We start from the raw sequence: 21,151 nt of genomic DNA, 5'->3' as shown, positions 1-21,151 counted from the left end.
CCTTAGCCTTCTTTGTATATAGACAGTGATCGAACTCACTACGTTTGTAGCCTTGAGAAATCATAAACTTGTGGAATTTATGGTACCATGCCCTCGGTGATTGTTTTAAGCCATAAAGGCTCTTTAACAACTGGCATACCCAATCTTCCTTGCCTTTCTCAACAAACCCTTCTGGCTGCTGCATGTAAATTTACACATCTAAATCACCATGCAAGAACGCTGTCTTGACATCCATTTGGTGCAACACCAAATCTAATATGGCAACCAATGCAAGAAAGCATCTCAATGTAGTCATCTTGACCACCGGAGAGAAGACTTCATCAAAGTCAATGCCTTGTTCTTGCTTAAAGCCCTTGGCAACAAGCCTTGCTTTGTACTTTGGCTGACTATCATGAGCGGTGATCTTATACCTGTAAACCCATTTACAAGGTAGAGCCTTTTTGCCCTGTGGTAATTTAACTAGCTTCCATGTCTTGTTTTTATGCAGAGCTGTCATCTCTGACTGCATGGCCAATTGCCAATTCCCGGAGTCCTTCATTTGCACTGCTTCCTTGTAACATGAAGGCTCATTGCAATCAGTCAACATGACATAGTTCATAGATGGAACAAACCTATCAGGAGGTCGCGTGGCACGTCCAGATCTACGCACAATAGGTGGCTCAGGCTCAGCCACAACCTGTGGTTCCAATCTATCCTGTCCTTGCTCCTCTTGAGCCCTGACATTTTTTCTTGCACGTGCAGGTCCATCTTCTTGGAAGACAACTCTTCTAATCTCCTCAACCCTCTCTGGTTTAGAATGATATTTGGATTCATTAAAGTGAACATCATTGCTGCGGACAACCTTTCTGGATTCGGGATCCCAAAGTCTGTACCCCATCTCACCAGAATTACCATAGCCTAGGAAGATGCACTTTCTACTCTTTGGCTCAAGTTTGTTCCTAAATTCCTTTGGAACGTGAGTATATGACTCACAGCCAAAGACTCTGAGATGCTTGTATGAGGGCATTTTGCCTGACCATACCATCTCTGGCACTGAATCCTTCTGCAAAACCTTGCTAGGAGATCTATTTACAAGATGAACAGCTGTTGATACAGCTTCAGCCCAAAACCCATTTGGTAGTTGTGCATTAGACAACATACTTCTGACCTTCTCTTGTATGGTCCTATTCATTCTCTCAGCAACACCATTTTGAGGAGGATTGTAAGGAGCAGTAAGTTCACGTTTTATACCTTTTGACTCACAAAAGTCCTAAAAGGCCTTTGAAACATACTCTCCACCATTGTCAGTGCGTAAGCATTTAAGCTTCTTGCCACTCTGATTCTCCACAAGTGTCACAAACGTTTTGAAAACACTAAACGCTTCATCCTTGTGTTGAGAAAGTAAACCCATACTTTCCTCGAGTAATCATCTATAAATGTCATAAAGTAAGAAGCTCCCCCTAGAGATAGGTTAGGCATAGGTCCACACAAATCACTATGAACAAGTGCCAATTGTGTATCTCTTCTACTGCTTCTATGTTTATGTGGCTGCTGTGTTTGCTTACCATACAGACAATGTTCAGAGAATTCAAAATCATTAAATGAAAAGCCAGGCAAATAACCAGAACGAGACAAGATCTCCATTCCCTTCTTGGACATCTGTCCTAACCGGCAATGCCACAAAGAAACGTTCGGCTGCTCGGTTACATTGATTACATTTTTAGAGACATTTGATACATAAATCATGTAAAGTCCTCCAGACTTTACTCCATGTGCTACTGTCATAGAACCCTTGGATATCTTCCACATGTTCTGTCCAAAAGTGGTGACGTAGCCAGCATCATCAAGTAAACCTGTGCTGATCAAGCTCTTTGTAATTGCGGGAACATGTCTCACATTCTTCAGCGTGAAAGAAGAGCCATTCTGAAACTTCAATTGAACATCTCCAACACCTAAGATCTCACATGTCTGCCCATTGCCTAGCCGAACATGATCTTTAGTGGTCACATAAGAGGTAAACCACTCCTTGTTTGGAGACACATGAAGTGATGCCCCTGAGTCTATAATCCAGTCAGTCAGTGCATTTCCATCAGATGCTGTAAGAAGAGCTGAGTCCATTGTATTCTTCAAGAAGTAGATGTCTCCTGACACTAGACTGTCATCCTCTGCAACAGTGTTTGTCACATTTATTTCTTGAATCTTCACTGGGGACTTGTTCTTCTCACCATGGTCTTCAGCTTTCTCTTTGCCTTTTTCTGCTTTCCATTCTCTGCAGTCTCTTTTCATGTGACCCTTCTCACCATGGTCTTCAGCTTTCTCTTTGCCTTTTTCTGCTTTCCATTCTCTGCAGTCTCTTTTCATGTGACCCTTCTTGCCACAATGGTAGCATTCTATGTCACTCTTGCCTTTAGCACTGCGGGACTTGCTACGAGACTGATTCCTCTTTCCACCTTTGTACTTTTCTTTGGTCCTTCCCCTGACAACTAAGGATGGTCCTTTGCCTTTGTCCATTGTCTTTCTATTGGTTTCTTCAGTAAGCAGACTTCCTTCTACACCTGCTATGTTCAAACCATCTGGAGGTGCAGAATTACTCAAAGCTGTGCGAAAAGTGTCCCCACTTTTCGGCAATGTGATCAACAGGAACATAGCTCTAACAGGTTCATCAAACTTGACACCTTGAGCTGACAACTGACTATAGATTGTGTTGAATTCATTCAGATGATTGGACATAGGTGTCCCTTCTTTCATCTTCAAGTCAACAAGCTTCTTAAGCCAGTATACCTGTGAAGCTGCACTCTGCTTCTCATAAAGATCACTCAGCTTTAACCATGCTTGATAAGCCGACATCTCGTCTGCTACATTGAAGTAAACGCTTTCTGTCAAAGTCAGCATAATGGTAGAAAGTGCCAATTCATCCATTTCGCTCCATTCATCTTCGTCCATATCTTCTGGTTTTATCCCCTTGAGCTTTATAGGTTTTATCTGCTTCTTTTGTACCAACACGTGCCAAATCTGCTGCTTCCACAATGGGAAATTGGTTCCATGCAGCTTCTTGATATTGTAAAGAGCAGTGTCCTGTGATCTAGCCATAGCTATGCTTCACAATAGTTTACTTTCCTGGGAAAAATTCTGCAGAGTTTCCCCTGTAAACTGACCGCTGAACCAATATCAACCTGTCAAATGAACCAAGAAAGCTTCAGATTCTGCATAAATTTTGGCAGAGTCTCCTTTTTAAAATGGCTCTGGTGTACTCAAAAAACAGACCAAAAAACAGCTCAAAAAACACTGTCTCTCTGACACTGGAAGCTGTGGGTAAACCTGTCCTGCACCTGTACTGTCTCTCACTGTCTTGTCACTGTCCTGTAAGCATAGACTGTGACAATGCCTCAACGGCAGTAAAGCAAAGATGCAATCCCAACTGTCTAACTCACAGTCAATACATCCTAGCTGCCTATCTAAGGGTGCTCGAGGGATCGCTCCAAGACCTGTATCACCGAAAGGATCTCAACATTCGAGAATCCCCTAGCTCAATAAAACCTCACTCGACCCTCAACAAAGGCAGCAGTAAATCTGACAGTACATAGACTTCCCACAAAGTCATACATCCACAAATTTCCCACTATATGTTGTAACCGCTGCGGCGGTTGTTTGCTGCGTGACTCACAGCCAGCAAACCCTCAACAAGCATACATCATCTCTGACAATACATCCCATGTGGAAGTACCTGCAATGTCAGGATGAAATCTGGAATATCAAGCAGCAAACACAAGCTACCTGATGAACTAGTGGATGTCGCCTACAGTCTGTGTGTAGATGCGCCCGTGTCGTATGTGACACGTCTCCAAGAACTGTGAGCCGTCCTTCGATGTGTAGACAACCACAAATCAACACTCTGGGAGTGTCGATATCCTCAGCACCTGCAGTCGTAGGCCGAAAACCCCAAATTTGCAGAGTCAGATCTGCACCCGTCGAGACCACGTAGTCGAAAATGGCCTGCGCAGACCTTTGTCGAAGCCGAACAGTGGCCGAGATGACCTCAGAATGAAATTTTGACAACACTAAGCCCTTCGGGCTTACCCACGAGATTTGGGGCCGTGTCTTCGCCTGTCGAATTTCACTCCAATCTGAGTTGGTGACTCTAGCCTCCTGCAGTGCTGCCCCGAGCCTCGATCTGAGCTCTGATACCAGTTGAAGGAGTACGAGCGGAAGTGCGACGCGAGAGAGAGTGCGAGAAGAAGAGCACGACGATATGGTGAACTCGCTCTACTGTGATGTGTAGAGCATAGTGAGTTCTTATTAGGTTTTTACAAAAGAATATGTGTACATACCTGGCGGCCCGCCCACTTACCTGGGCGACCACATTGGGCTTTATACCCCAACATTTGCGCCTGTTGAAAACAACCCAGATTTTCCTGCCTTGCCCCTGCTGGAGCATATCCCAAAATCGATGCACTCCAAGAGAACATTCTAAAAATGAAGCTTGTCAAGGACTTGTTGCGCTCAAACAAGTACACCACACTTGACATACATACTGTTATTTTCAATTAACCCACTATCACGAATATCAACATGTATCCTAAAAATCTCTCTCTCAAATAGACCATAGCGTCCTGGTCCTGCATCTATTGGGCATATCCAAGAGACGACATTCCAGACAGGAAGCTCTTCAAAGAGATGCCCTCTCTTTTCATCTACTGAAATAGCCCAGAGCTTCCTGGCCTTGCCCCTATTGGGCATGATCAGTGTGTGTTATTTTCAAGTAACCCACCATCGCAAATATCAGCATGTATCATGCTGCCTTGTTACAAATCCCTCTCTCTCTCTCTCTCTCTTTCTATCACCCAAGTGTGGTAGATTGGTTATGCCATTTACCTCTTGAATAAGTCTTGAGTTCAACTCCTCGTCAGCTAGATCTTTAAGGTCTCTTGGGATAGTTTCTCACGACGTTAAAAATCTCTTCTTCTTGGGTGTGTGTGTGTGCGTGCTAATAAAAAGAGGAAAATGGTATAGCCTTTCTATCACCCAAGTTTGGTAGATTAGTTATGCCATTTTCCTCTTGAATAACAGGTCTTGAGTTCAACTCCTCGTCGGCTAGATCTTTAACACTAGGTTGGTAACCTAACAGGACATAAAAGTGTCCTTTCAGGGTTTTGAAAAAAACCTCCAACACCATAGTAGATCCACTCATTTTGTAAAATCCTTTCATGAGGTTATAGTTCAAGGCCTACTACACATGGAAAAAATAAGAAACTTGTAAAATTTCTCATCTTTTGGTCACACCAAGCCTCCAAAGTTGATGGACCAGTACATTTTCATCAAAACAATCATTTCTTACATTTTGTTGCATAAAAATAAGATTAGGGATTTTTGTAGGACTTGAGATAAATTCCCTAGTTAACTTCAATGGGTTGGTGATCAGAACATATGATTCCTTCTCACTCACTATTTTTTGTTTTGCCAAAAGAAATAGGTACAAAAAAGTTCAATTTTTACCATTCTGCAAACCTATCGTCAAAGTTTCTATAGCCACGCTCAATACAAATAATATATGCATGTTTTCTTAGTTCCCTATTGTCCTTTAGGTTCATAAGGAGCCATGGAGCATGTCAAAAGAATAATACATCTCTTACCAAGGGGAATCTTGGGGACAAAAATGAAGTGCTAAGTACAACAAACATGAAAAAACTGGGTTCAACATTATGAGTTGTAGAATCCCATAGAAACTATTCAATATCTAGCCAAATTTCATCCTTATGACTGGATATGGTTACTACCTACAAAATGCATGTAGTTGTCACAAGAAACTAACAATATTGAAAAAGCTATACTTGATATACTAGAGTGTTTCGTTTTCTTCTATAATTGAAAGAATCAACCATCGTTGTCTACTATGCAAAATAGGGTATTAGGTACCCCAAAACTTAAGAAATATTAGCTTTATGTTACAATATGCGACATAGAAAATCAAAACTGCATTTGGATATCATGAAAGCCACCAAAAAAATCATAGAAGAGCTAAAATTGGCTAAAAAACAGGATTTGACCATTTTTGTAATTTGGTCATAACTTACAACTTTAACATTTATTTCTCCCTAGAAGCATCATGACATGTTGAGGACTACTAAAGATAGTTCTCTAGCATTATGGACCTCACAAACATGAATTCTAGAGTGGTATAGTTGCAAAAAGTTGAAAAAAGCCAAAAACAGGACCCGTTTTTTCACACAGTTTAGGTTGTGAAATGTTGTGCAAGGACAAGGTTAAAGATGGAATTGATATTCCAAAAAAATGTCGAGTTTTTTTCAGCTCATGAGACAAATTTCTAGACAGATAGCACCTCAAAATCCATTTTGAAACTCTTGACATAATTCAAGGAAAATGGTCACTTAACAGGACATAAAAGTGTCCCATTACCAACCTAGTGTTAAGGTCTCTTGGGATAGTGTTCTACAATGTTAAAACTCTATTATTCTCCTTCTCTCTCTCTCTCTCTCTCTCTCTCTCTCTCTCTCTCTCTATTTACGATATTGCACTGACTACAAATCGCTTTTCTATATGTAGCTCACAACTTTTTGTCATCTTTTGCCATCTCTATAATTAATTATCTCCCTCCACTGAGGTGCTGCCAAGTGGAGTAGGTCTCCTTGGAGGATTCTCAAAACCGATATTAGACAATCAAGGTAAACTAGAGTGCTTCGTTAGCCGCATTTGTATTGAATTGAAGTGAGTCCGAGGGTAAGAGAAAACAAGAACCTAGAAGAAAAAATTAGAGAGAGAGAGAGAGAGAGAGAGCTTGTGCTTTGTTTTCCACAAATCATATTACCTTGAGTTGACCTAATCCTATTTTGACAACTCCACGATTTTCATGTCCTAATGTTGATATGTCTAAATATGTTCTTACCTTTTAGATTGTATTAATTCTTTCATTCAATCTCACTCTATTGTCTGCATTTTCTTGTCTTTTGTGTGGGTATGGTTGTGTCATTTGAAGATTCAACAAGAGACTTTGTCGAAAGAGAAGCCTTCACCTCACTTGTTGATTTGAAATGCCTCTCATGGGCAGGAGGTCATCTTGATGGTGATACACCATTCACATAAATCTCGTAGTATCGTTTTTCCATACATTTGAGAAACTTCTCATGTCTTGTATTCTTGCCACATCCTTTTCCATGCCTACACTGGCATAGATGCCAGACATTAATATATAAGCAATTGCACAACTGCCTCCCAACCGCCTTTATCGAGCACTCAATCGAAGCAACGTTCTCCTAATGTCACATTGTTATGTGTATTACAAAAGGCATCTGATAATATCCAAAAAAATGGTATACTTTTCATTAGCTCCTCTGTCTACTTTAAAAGTCCTACTTTAGTAAGGAGATCCAACATAGAATTATAGTGGCCTAAGATAGGTTCTAAGTTATGGTCCTACTGTATGGACTTGAAATGTCATCATGCCTCCTCAACCTCACCTACATGACTACAAGCTGAGAACAAACTGGTAAAAGTCGCATCATTTGGCTTGAGCACTAAATCTAGCATGCTCTAAAAATAATTGGAAGCCAAGAAAAGTTGCTATGTAGAGCATAGCCAGCAATTGTCGCACTCTAGGTAACAACATTTCTTACTAGCAACCGCTGCAATAGCATGTGAGCATCCTCTAGACTCCCGCACTTCGAGGTAGAAGCATAGGTGATTGCAATTAGAGACAAGCCTTTCCTTCACATCTAGCAAAAATAGACCAGGTTGACCATATCCTACAATTACTCGTAGAGATGACAGTCTAGAGAGGATCCCCATCCAAAACTTCTCGTGCTATCGTGACGGCACCATATTTGACATACATATAGATCAAAACACCATCAAGCATGGTATCTTGCTCCGATAGCCCCTGGCTAGCACTCTTATCGTGAATTAAGAAATCATACATGTAAAGGTCTTGCGTAAGGCCACAAGGTGATTGCGATTAGAGAGGGGTGTTCCCTTCACATCTGGTAAAATCATCTCAAAGCTAGGCTTGCCACAACCATGTTGAGTATATATTGTAATCAGTCTGGTCTAAAAATAATAACCCATTGCCTTTAACCCTCATCACACCCCGCTTGTCTATGGCTGAGTTGTGTTTTGAATATTGCTTGTTCTCTAGATCTTACTAACTAAAAATCGAGAAAACAAATTGTGTTTGAAGATCTTGTATAAGGCCGCAAGCTTTCAAGGTGGAAGCGTACGTGATTGAAATTAGAGACAAGCCTTTCCTTCACATGTAGTAAAAGAAACCCAAAGCTTTCTTGCCACCAGCAGGTTGGATATATCTTGGAATCAATCTAGTTAGAAAAGAAAAACCCATTCCTTTTAACTCCTGATCATGCCTTGCTTGTCTATGCTTGACTTGTGTTCCAAATATTGCTTGTTGCCTAGATTTTGTTAGTCAAAAACTGAGAAAATGAATTTTGTTTGAAGATCTCATATAAGGCCACAAGCCTTTGAGGTGGAAGCGTAGGTGAGTGCAATTAAAGAGAGAAAATTTTCATCAAAGAGTGTTATAATTTTTTAGAGAAAATAGAGAGAGAGAGAGAGAGAGAGAGATTTTTCATCAAAGCATGTTAGATCTTTTTACTTGAAAGCGTGTTTGGGATACCGATCGTCGTGGTTCAGAGGTGCACCTCATAAAAATCGGATACGTATCGTAGTGCTTCAGAGGGGTACCTCATAGACAACCACAAGGAGGGTTAGAGTCTTGTTAAGCTCAATGTTTGTGATCATACAAGATATCAATGTTATTAATTGTTTGTTGTTCCATTTTTATGTTTCAAAGAAAAGAAAACATGCAAGTCTCCTTGCATGGGGGAGTTTGCACAGTCCTCCCAATTTTTATAATACGAGGGAACGTGCCATTCCCACGACTGCATGCAATTTTTAGTGCCTTCATTGACTGCATTATTAGTGTCAAGAATAAAAAAATAATACTACTTACTCACCACACAATTGAATGTCTATCATCGATGCACTTCCTTACATCAACAATGTTGGACATCTTTTACACTTAACCTGCTAAAAGAGATGACATCCCAGGGAGGATGTCCTTCAAGAAGTTTTTGTGCTATTCTGAGGACACCAAATTTGGTATACATATTGATCAAACCACCGCCAAGCATGACATAGTACTCCCAGCAACCCCTGACTAGCAATCACAGCGTGAATTCTAATACCCATGTGAAAGTCTTCCATAAGGCCACAAGCCTTCAAGGTGTAAGCATAGGTGAATGTATTTGGAGAAAGAGGTTCTGTAAAAACAATCAAGAGATTTCTTGCGACAGGCATATTAGCACCCAATATGTTGCAGGTGATGACATTCCAGAGAGAATCCCAATCAAGAACTTTTCATATTTTTATGCTTTCGTGACAGTACCACACATATCAACCAAGCATGGCCAAGCATGACATCCTTCACCAACAGCGCCGTACTAGGTATCTTCTCATTGATTTTGTCACCCATGTCAATGGCTTGCATAAGGCCATTGGCCTTCAAGATGCAAGCACAGATAATGCATTTGGAGAAAAGCCTTCCGTTTGCATCTGCTTCCTGAGCTACCTTAGCACAATGAAGTTGGGCATATCCAGCAATCAATGCGTTTCAGGTGATGACATTCTGCAGGGAAAGCCCATCAAGGTTTTTTTTTTCTTTCATGTGGGAACCACATTTGACATACAAGTAGACCAAAGCACAACCAAGTACAATATGTTTTCACCACCAATCCGCTATCAACAATCTCAATGTGAGAAAACATCTCTTTGCATTTGTTTAAAGCAACCTAGGGCCATAAGAGCACTCCAAGAGACTTTGTATGGCGAACATCCCTAACTTCGCCAAAGAAGACCATATTTTTTTTGCCATATCCATGTTCCACATATCTTGCAATCAACAGCCCTTGCCTAGCAATCACATCATGAATTTTGATACCCATGTGCCAAGCACATCTTTTTTCAATAAACTTTGACTGACAATATAATTGTGAATTTTTGTGCCCATATCAACATCTTTCTTAGAGGCACATGCCTTCAAGATGCGTGCGTAGGTGATAGCATCTGGAGAGAGGACCTCGCTTCACATCTACTATGGGACAAACCCTGCAATCAATGCATTTCAAGAGGCCACGCTCTGAGATAGGAAATTGAAAAAGGCCTAGAGCTTTCTAGCCCTGCTCTTGTTTTGCGTATACTGCGAGTAGTGCATTCCAAGAGATGCCATTTTAAGTGATCCTTACATGAGGATATAGAGAGAGATTGCTTTGAATTTGCTAAAAATAGCCTATAGCTTTGTGGACTTGCTCTTATTGCGCACATCCCATAATTGATGAATTCCAAGGGACAACATTCCAGACATGAAGCTCCATAAGCACTTCTTGTGCTTTCTCAAGCGTGTTGCATCTGGCATATATATTGACCAAGGTAGTGCTCACCGAGTGGAGAGATGGCCTCGCTTTGAATCTGTTCAAAACAGCCCATGAATTTTGTCCATATTTGCATCTTCTGAATTGCGACATGCCTTCAAGATGCAAGCCTAGGTAATTGCATCTAGAGAGATGTGCTCATTTCATGTAGAGAGTTGCGCTCGCTTTGCATCACCTCAAAATATTCTAGAGCTTGCTTGTTCCTCTGATGTTTGGTACATCCCGCAATCAATGCATTCCAAGAGGCGAGATTCCGGACGAAAAGCTTCTCAAGCGCTTTTTGTGCTTTCTCAAGCGCATCACATTTGGCATATATATCGACCACAGCACTGCCAAGTACGGCATATTTTTTCTTTTCAGTTGCCTCTGACTAACAATATAATTGTGAATTTTTGTGCCCATATCAACATCTTGCGTAGAGCAAGATGCCTTCAAGATGCATACGTAGGTGATTGCATCTGGAGAAGGCTTTCAAGTGTTTGCAGGTCTTTGCTTTGAATCTTGTGAAAGGAACCCAAAGCTTCCTTGCCACAGCCATGCTGAGCATACCCTGCAATCAAAACCACATTCGACATACATATGGAGAATACATACTTTTATCCATGTCAATGTCTTGTAAAAGGGTAGTATATTCAACCCCTGTTGCAATATCTCTGCCAGAATTGAGCACCATCCTTGATACATTCAATGACTTTGTGTTGAGGAAATGATGTCGCCAACGTTGATGCCAACATAGTTATCATTGAGATGCTAACATACCTGTCTTGGCCGATATATATGCCAACTATGGTGTGCCCAGCAAGGGTTGGCCATGTTCTAGAGAGGAGCTCCTTTGTGCTTTCTCTCACCCAGGGGAAGGCTTTCATGCCTCATGTGCAATATGTGTGAAGGGGCAAAGTGTTTGCGATGAGCTATAGAGGCAGATCGCAAGCAACGCTCTCTTTTTTACTTCGTTGAATTGGCGACTAAAAAAGCGAGAGGAGCTGTTAGTAAATCGCTGCCACGTGGAGGCTTGAGAGCTCGAGAATTCACAAGAGGCTGCTATGTTAACGAAGTAAAGAAACCTCACGCGCATACGTGTGTGTGTGTGTGCGCACACACACTCACACTTTTTTTTATGAATCACGGGCGCGCACGAACGCACGTACACACATACACACGCACATGTGCACATATCTACCCCTCTCAAACACACCTCGGATAGACAGGGGGTCCGAGTTGGAAGGTGGGAGGAGGGAGGGTAGGGAAGTAGGATAGCATGAGGTAGAACAGCAAGGGCCGTAGGTAGGAGCCACCGGCTATAAGCGAGAACGATAGTGGAGAGCCACCGGCAGGGACATGGTTAGAGCTGTACTCCAACTGCATGGCGAGGTTCTTGCCTCCGCCTTGGATTAACTAATCCATACTGTCTCTGAGGCGAGGTCCCCTCCGTCATCCCCAATTTTTGCTATTATTTGTGTGTGCGTTTTGCTAAGGTTCGTTCCTTGTACCTTCACGAAAGCACAAGATTTGCTTCTTGTGTAGAATGTCGTCACTTGCTTGGAACACGTTGATTGCAAGATGGCTATGTCAAGGAAGCACTATATTGTTTTCACTAGTTGCAAAGGGAAGGTCTCTATCCACACACAATCACCCATGCGTGGACCTTGAAGGCTTGTGGCCTTACGCAAGATGCTGGCATGGGTGAGAGATTCCTAGTCAGGGGGCTCTTGGAGAAAGATTCCTTGCTTGGTTGTGCTTATGCCTAACGTGCATGTGACAAGGATGCTCAAGGCTATTTTAACAAGATGTAAAGTTAGGGTTTCTGGCTACACAAAGGCATAACTGTCATGCCCAGCAAGGGCTTGTTGAGAAAGCTCTGAAATGCTTTTGCAAGGGGTTGCTGAGAAAGCATTGAACTATTTTTGTGGATGAAACATCAGGCCAACTCCCAACTACAATCACTTCTCTTAATGTGAATAATTCCCCTAGCCCCCCATCCCACCCCTCTCACCCCCATCCCCACCCCTTGCCTCTGCCTTACCCCCTTTCCCCTTACTCCCATTCCCACCACCCCCCCCCCCCCCCCCCCCCCCTTTCCCCTTAGCCTCGTACACCCGTTCCCACCCCCTGCCCTACCCCCATTCCCCCCCCCCCCCCAAATTTCCCCTTACCCTTGTTCCCACCCCCCTCACCACCGCCTTTCCACTCCCCACCCCCTTATCGCTTAACGCCCCCCCCCCCCCCCCCCCCCCAAAACCCCCACATAGGCCCTCACCGCGCCTCTCTCTCTCTCTCTCTCTCTCTCTCTCTCTCTCTCTCTCTTCCCCAATTCCTATCTTTCACACACGCGCACGCACACACACACACACACACACACACACAAACTCCTTCTCTATCTCATAAGCAGACACATAAACTCCCCTCTATCTTTCTCTCTATGACTATCTCTCTCTCTTACTATCACTATCCCTCTCTCCCTCACACACACGCTCGCGCACGCACACACACACACACACACACATACACAACTAGAATCCCCATCTCTCCACATGCACACACACATTTACAAACTGTGTGTGTGTGTGTGTGTGTGTGCGTGCACGCGTTACACCATCGACTATGGCACGTCGGATTCGTGCGAGAATGATAGTCGAAGGGATTGATCGCACCAAAGAGATAACCCAAGAGCTAGTAATGTCTCTAGCAATATGTGAGAGCAAAGTCCACGATACCTCCAGTATTGAGGCCCCAACAAATACTAGTGAGCACGTGCCTTCCACCGGCACTGGAAAAGGAAGTTCTAACAAGCCTTTACACACCAATGCAAATAATGTAAGTGATACTTTCGGTTGCATAATATGTAAGCATATTTCATCCACGTGGTTGGATGATCACATTGCCACATTCTAGTGCCTCCTTCCCCGTATCCCCTCTTGTGTCGTCTCTTGCAAAATCCTGCAATCCGCACAGATACCGACCACATTGCGAGTTGGTTTCATCTATCCATTAAAAGTTGTTTCAACCAACTATGGCACAATTGATCATTACAGATAGCCTTCCTGAACAAGAGCTCATACCTTTTGATCTTCAAGACGCAAATGGTTGGGACTCTCCTATTAGTTGAATGTGCAGCTAGAGGCCATGCCCAAATTGAGCCTCATGGCCCAGAAGATGTTTGTAATTTGGGATGGCAACCACCACCTCCATACTTGGAATGAGTGACCAAGTAGAAAAAAGTGGCTAAGGAACTCATGCCTAAAGTTGAGTACACATGCATCAAATTTGAAAAGAACACAAAAGCCTAGTTTCTAATGGTAATGCACACTATCAACAAGTGAGTGTTTTTACTGATTGAATTGATCCCAATAAAAGGTATCTTTGTAAGTATTGTGGTGATTAGGAGATTTTTTCTATGAATAGAGTGACCTTTGTGCACATATCGAATACCTCTGGGCATGATATGTTCATGATGCAGAATGTGGGCTTAGCCGATCCACAATCACTTATTTCAAGATTCAATGGTGTTGATTGTGAATGGGTTGAGAAGGCACGGAAGCACGAGGCCACAAAGAAATCAGTGGCTCAAGCTTACAATGGCTCTATTGTTGCAATTGGTTTTCAAAGTACGGGGATGACCTTACAAGGTAGATGAAGATGGGGATGGGAATTGAGAGATCTTTTTGAGGAAGCTTTTTAGGGAGTTTTTTCATGATATTTACTTGCAACAAAAAAAAAAAAACTTCTTAGAAAACTCCCTTGAAAATCTCCCTCGCGGAAAGAGCTTCAAGAGGAAGCTTTTTCTCCCTTCTCTCTCTCTCTCTCTCTCTCTCTCTCTCTCTCTCTCTCTCTCTCTCTCTCTCTCTCTCTATCTATCTATCTATCTATCTATCTATCTATATATATATATATATATATATATATATATATATATATATAACCCATAAAGGGGGTTGTAGCTGAGTAGCTGAGTGGCACGCGAAGATACTTCTTGTATAATTTCCTCTATGCGTCGTTCTGCTACAACCCCCTTTAAGAGGTTTTTAATAATATGAAGAACATATAGATACATATATATATGTATACACACACACACGCGCACACACACATTCTTGCTCTCTCTCTCTCTCTCTCTCTCTCTCTCTCTCTCTCTCTCTCTCTCTCTCTCTCTCGCTCTCTCTCTCTCTGTGGAATTGGAGCTGATCTCTTGAGACAACTAATTCTAGTGTTGAAGGATTTCAGCTACTAGTGTGGGAAGATTTCAGACAATAGACTGGACAGAAATTAGAGACTAGACTGAAATGTGGATACTGAAATAAGAATCAGACTTATAGACTGGAATAAGGTTCAGATTCAGATTCATATTCAGATTCAGAAGACTGGACAAGAAATAAGTATCACTGAAATATATGTCATGATTGAGATTACAGATCAAGATTACAGCGAATATGATTACAGAGAGGAAGTACAGCCGCCGACAATATTTCCACTGATGCTCAAGTACAATTATAGCCCAAAGCGCTAATACAAGTGATAACAATTGCCAACCCGATAATAATGTAATGGGCCCTATTTATACACTTCGGGTTTACTGTAGTAATTACTAAGTAATTCGCTGCCCATCTTCTAAGAACATGTTCCCACATGGTGATTATCTAACCGTCTACATCCTTCCCTTCTTTCTTGAATTTTGGCAAGATTCCAAAATTTCTGAAAATTGCCCTCTGTCTGATTCTGATGTGAGACTGAAAAATCCATCGTCTGGTTCTGATGTTGGGATGCCAGCTTGACCTCATAGAGACTGGCCATTCAAAGATTACGAGTAGGAGTTTAAGAAGGACCAAGGATTGCGGAAGGCAGCGGAAAAGGCCAAGGTGGAGCTGTCATCAGGCCAAGGTAGAGCTGTCATCTCTCCCTACCTGCTGAGAAGAAAAGTTGCCACTGAATTCTGAGATGGAACTACCCAGTATCCTTCCATTGGACCGTCTTCCTTTTGTCTTTGCTCTTTGACGGGGATGGTGCCTGAGAAGTCCCAGCACCAGCATTCTCCTTCTGAATCAGTCCTCCTGCTCAAGATGATCCTGCAAGTCTGTGGTCATCTCTACCTCATAAGGCGTGAGAGAATGATAGGTTTTGGTGTCAGGATCATAGAGTGTACGCCTGCCCTTGCTCAGTCTGGTTCTGGCCAGCTTATGACAATGCGAAGCAGTATGGATCCATCCTTCTGGAAGAGGCTGATTTGTTTTGACGCGAGCTTCGAAAAGAATCTCAACCATCTCCGTGTACTGCGGTGCCAGACCCGACTTTGCTGCAATGTCTTTTTCAGGTAATTTGGAAGATTCGACCGTGAGTTGTAGCAACTGATTAGTAATCCTGGTCAATCCTCTGACTTGAATCTTCCACTGGCCCATACACAGCTGAATCCTATGCAGCTCCTCTTTCATTGCCTGAATGTCATTGATTTGGAGAGCATCATTGAGCAATGTCTGCCAAGTCTTCCATTCCACAGTTGATCGCTCATACCAATCCTGAAGCTCATCAGTTATTTTGAAATATGTGAGTCGATCAACTGGTTCTTGATGTTGAGGATACAGAGCTGGAAAGAATCTTGGCAGCTCAGTTTCTCTTGCCGGAACAACATACAAGAGAACTGGAGAATCAGGCACAAATTCCAGGAAATTGAGAATAGCCTGGTTCTCCTGTTGCATCATCTTTCTAGTGATTCTCACTAGCTGGAACAGGGTTCGGAGAGCAGTTGCCTGTGCACCTACTGACATTCGCGTTTGAGGTCCTTTGCTAGTAGCTGTCTGGTCCTCAAGAATGGCTTTGACTCTCTGATCCAAAACACCTCTGGCAGCTTGCATTTGTACCAGAACTTCCTTGAGTTGTACCCTAACATCCTTCATGCAGCGGTAAGTTGGTTTGTTACCTAGTAGAAGTTCCAGTTCTAGAGCTAAGGACCGACAATCTGCAGTAGACTGCCTTTGCCATTGTGGGTTTGCCACTTTCTCATCAGCATTGAGTATCCATTCCGGAACTCGTTCCAACAGCTGGACTGTACTGGGATGCGCAGGGAGTCTACAAGCTTCTTTATCATGGAAAGCAGCTGATTTCCAATGTTCTACCATTTCCCTGGCTCCCACATATAGTCTTTGAAATCTTTCCAAGTCAGTCCAGAGAGCATCATCCTCCAGATACTATCTGGTGATGGAGGCCTGTTGATGTCTCAGTTGCTTATTCAAAGTAATGAGTTGCAGTGAATGCTGATGATCAGCCACTAGTCCCTCATCCTGAACTTTCATTTTCCCTTTAGCCTCTCTGTTGTGATGGGACTGATCAGTTGGTTGATTCCCAGTGTTATTGGGCTGCTGCTCTTCAGTCTGTTGATTACCCAACTGGTGCTCTTTATCCTGTCCTTCCTACTGACCCTCATTCTGGTCTGGCTGTGACTGGCCTCCTTCATCTGGCCTTGTCCCACCAGTACCAGGTCCTGGAGGTGGAGATGGTGGTAGGGCATCATCATCGTCCTTTGTATGCCCAGTTTCTTGATCATCCTCCTCATGATCAGCTACATCTTCTTCATCTTCTTCATCCTCATCCGGGGAAGTCTGTTGCTCAATATAATCCATTATAGCTTGGTTCATCAGAGCATTATTGAACTCACCCACCTTGTCCTGCAAATCGCTCTGCATACTTTCCATCAAGGACTTTAAATTTTCTAAGTCGAAAACAGCATTGCCTGAAGGGTTTAAAGTTTCAGACAAGCTATTGTAGATGTATCTATCAATCAGTGAACGCTTCAGAGTTGTATGGTGCAATAGCAGCTTTCTGAATTCCGCCCGATTCATCCTGAGCATCGTTTCAGCTCACTCGGCAGCTCTCAGTGCTTCATTCCTTTGACTTTTGATAATCATAATTTCAGACTCAGCCTTAGCTAACTTTTTGTTCAACAATTCCTGAGTCCTTTCTGATTGAGCTTCCAGTACCCTGTGTTGTATGTTCTGCACTTCCTGGGCTTTCTGAAGTGTTTCAATCTGATGTTGTGCTTCTGCCAAATCAGCTTTAAGCTTCTTGACTTCATCTTCTGATCCAGCAACCTCCACCAATTGTCCCATACAACTGACAATGGTATTCCAAGAAGACTGTATCAATACTAAACATCTGTCTTTGACCGTGGTTGGATCAGAATCAACAGGTTCATATATTACCACTGGAGCCACGTAGGGTAAAGTTGCATAATCAACTTTGCTGAGCAAAAGATGCCCTCTCAATTTCTGAGTTTTCATTTGCTACAACTTATCCTGTTTTACCAGTTGCAGAGGATTTCCACTAATGGCAGGAACTCCACAAGACAAAGTTAAGAACGCTGGACCTTTCCCTTTGTCTAGTTGACTCTTGCCTTTGTCCCCTGACTGGTTTGGTATCTTCTCAACAGTGACTGGCTTGACATGATCTTTCCCAGATCCAGTAGCAATTGTATTTTTGACAACTGGCTGATCAGGCAGAGTCTTCTGAGCAGATTACTGCTCAGTTTTACTCATCTCAGCTTTCTCAGTGCTTAATTCCTTAACCTGGCTTTCTATTTGCTTCAAAAACTCACTGCTTTTTGTCAATGTAATTCTTGGCTTCTTTAAACTGCCAGCTTCTTCTGTAGTGGCTTTCCTTTTCAGGTCAGTGGAAATCATTTGACTGTTTGTTTCCTCGTCGTCTGAGGACAGTTCAATTTTCTTTGGTTCAGAAATGGGATGCTCACTCCAAGCCTTCTTTTCCTGCTCATTAACATCTGCAACAGTAGCCCAATACAGGATTTGCCAGACATACCATGCCTTGAAAACAGTTTGAGATTTCAGCTTGGCAGTCTGTTGGAGTACATTATACGAGAGTATTTGACAAAGGTTGATATGGACTTGTGGATCCAGTATCTTGGCCAACAGCATAGCAAACAATTTTTCTGACACATACGTTGGGTTGTTCTTAAGGCTGACTGCTTCAGCTACAAACCTGTAAGCAGCGGAGGCTTCCAGTCCTTCTCTACTGGAACTCCTTGAGCACTTGCCTTACGCTTCTTTCTAGCCGTTTCATCCTCCTTCAAAGCGATACTTATTTGATGCGCAGTTGCCACAGACAGTTTGGGCTCCTTAGGCATCCGAAATGCAAATGCAATGGCTTCTGGTGTTACTGAAGCCTTCCTACTATTTACCATAGCACTGCTAGTTTCAGCATCAAAGGAGTCAAGAACTTCCTTGATGATATATGAATCAAAAGCAATCCTTGTAGCTTGCAACACAACTCGCAGATCCCAGAGTTGTAGCAAAGTCATTGTGTGATCAGTAAATACATATCGTTGGATTTTACTGTATGGAAGAACGGGAAGGCTTGCCTTTGCCTCAGCAACTATAGCCTGGGTTTCCTCAAGAGTTTCCTGCATCTTCTCTGAGCGTTTCCTTCTACCCAGACACTGTGAGGTCGATGAGACGATGAAACACGCGAAGGAGAAGATGACTTACTTGTGTCGAAGTCGTTTTCTGGTGTCGCTGGTAAGACTGTTTGACAGTCAGTTGTCTCGTCAGAGGTCGAAGTTTGTGGCTGTAGTGAAGAAACCTCGGAGCTCGGCGATGGCGAATGGTTAACAGGAGGAAAGCGTTGCACAGGAGATTTATGGGGAAAAATGCTAACTCTCCTGACTGTTATACGTGTTCGCTCCATAAAAGCTCCACCACTCGCCGCTCCTAGACTTGTGTGCGTCGTTGCTGTCGTGGCAGACATGCATTGGACAAGACTACGACCCATCCTTGTATTAATTACCACTGGCATGCCATTTGACCGTTGGGTGCTTAAAATTTGGAAAGTGTATCCATACTGGTACTGAACTGATTCTCAGTCTGGTGCGACCGTACTAGTAATGATTTTAAGATCAGACTGATCTGGTCCTTCTGGTACTGGTTCTGAAACTGGAACCGGCTGCACATGAAAAAGTCCAAAAATATATGATTCCGGTATCTCTTGATCAGCAACCTCTAGTTCTTTAGTTCCTTGTTCTAACCTAGTTTCTCTGGTCTCTGAATAATAGAGCTTGATATTTGCGCCATTATACACTCCTGACAACATTAGTCCAGATAAATCTTTCAATCTGACTGTGCCATTGGAGAAGACCCAATCGACCTCAAAAGGTCCTGCCCAGGCAATCTTCAAATTCGGCTTCTTTGGACCCAATCTAGACTGATATAGAAGCACTAAGTCTCCTTTCTGGAATTCTCGAACTTTAACTCGGTGATCATGCCAGTGCTTCCTTCGTTGTTAAACAATTTCTTGTTCCAATATAGCCCTTTGCCTGAGTTCATCTAACTGCATCAGTTCATCCAGTCTTTTCTTAAGATTATGGTTGAAGTCTAATCCATACTTCACAGCCATTCTCAGACTGGGGATTACAAACTCCATAGGAACCACAGCTTCAGTACCATACACCATTCTGAATGGTGTCATTCCAGTAGTTACCTTATAAGCTGTCCTATAAGCCCATAGAGCAGTCTGAAGCTTCAAATCCCACTGGTCTGGTTTCTTTTGCACCACCTTAGTGAGAATAGTCTTTATTGTCTTGTTGCTACTTTCAGCCTGTCCATTGCATCTAGGATAGTAAGGAGTAGATTTTCGATGCTTGACTGAAAGCATATCCAATAGGATTTCCATAGTATCATTGATAAAATGTGTTCCTTGATCGGTCACAATTTCTATTGGACATCCATATCGGCAGACAATATTCTCAAACCTTACAGTTGACTTGGATGTGTTGTCAGGAAGAGCCTTAGCTTCAACCCACTTGGTAACATAACAAGTAGCCATCACGATGTACTTGTTCTTCCTGGGAGTCACCTTCTTAAAAGGTCCCCATAAAACCCAGTCACCTTCTTAAAAGGTCCCATAAAATCCAATCCCCATTTCATGAATACTCCCAATGGTTGTATTGGCATTAAGGGAGTCATGTCTGCAGATGTTGGTCGGCCCATTCTTTGGCATATGTCACAAGTTTTATAAAACCTTTTGACATCAGCAATCAGTGTTTGCCACCATAGACCTGCTTGCAGAATCTTCTTGTAGGTCACTTCGTTGGAAAAGTGTCCACCAGACTCACCATTATGCGCTTCTGAAATCACTTGCATTCTTCCTTCCATAGGGACACATCGTCGAAGTATACCATCCACACCTAGTCGATAAAGTACTCCTCCGATGATGGTAAATTTCAGGCTTTTTATGATCAGAGCTTTCTTCTGATTCTGTTTCCAATCCTCCGGAAAGGCACCTTGGGAAAGGAATTGATAAATATCATACCCTTCAGGATCCACTGATTCTTCTGCTTCTAACTGAAATAAATCAGCATCCACTGGCTCATCTCTCAGAGGTGATTCTGAATATCCCTCTATACTTCTGGAAAGAAAGTCACCTCCACAGTGGTTTCGGCTAGGCTTATGGAAAATTCTGAATTCAAATTCCATAAGGAACATCATCCATCTTATCAGCCTACCTTGAATAATAACTTTGTTAATCAGAAACAGAAGAGCTTGATGATCCACATAAAAATGGAATAACTTCCCCAATAGGTAATGCCTGAACTTCGTAGCGCTAAAAACCATTCCGAGAGCTTCTCTTTCAGTAGTCGTATAGCCTTGTTCAGCCTGACTGAATCTGCGACTAGCAAAATAGACCGGATAGTCTGTTCTGTCATCTGGCTGAGCTAATATTGCCCC

At 42.7% G+C, this 21,151-nt stretch overlaps 1 pseudogene; it reads right to left on the bottom strand.

The window, feature by feature from the left end:
* LOC147435420 (CBL-interacting serine/threonine-protein kinase 3-like) overlaps window positions 1-21,151 on the bottom strand; it is an 80,212-nt pseudogene that overhangs the window by 3,368 nt on the left and 55,693 nt on the right.

Source organism: Adiantum capillus-veneris, chromosome 18 (assembly GCF_014529385.1).
Source record: "Adiantum capillus-veneris isolate H3 chromosome 18, ASM1452938v2, whole genome shotgun sequence".
NCBI lineage: Eukaryota > Viridiplantae > Streptophyta > Polypodiopsida > Polypodiales > Pteridaceae > Adiantum > Adiantum capillus-veneris.
Note: the sequence above shows the minus strand (reverse complement) of the source record. Positions and strands in the feature narration are given on the sequence as shown.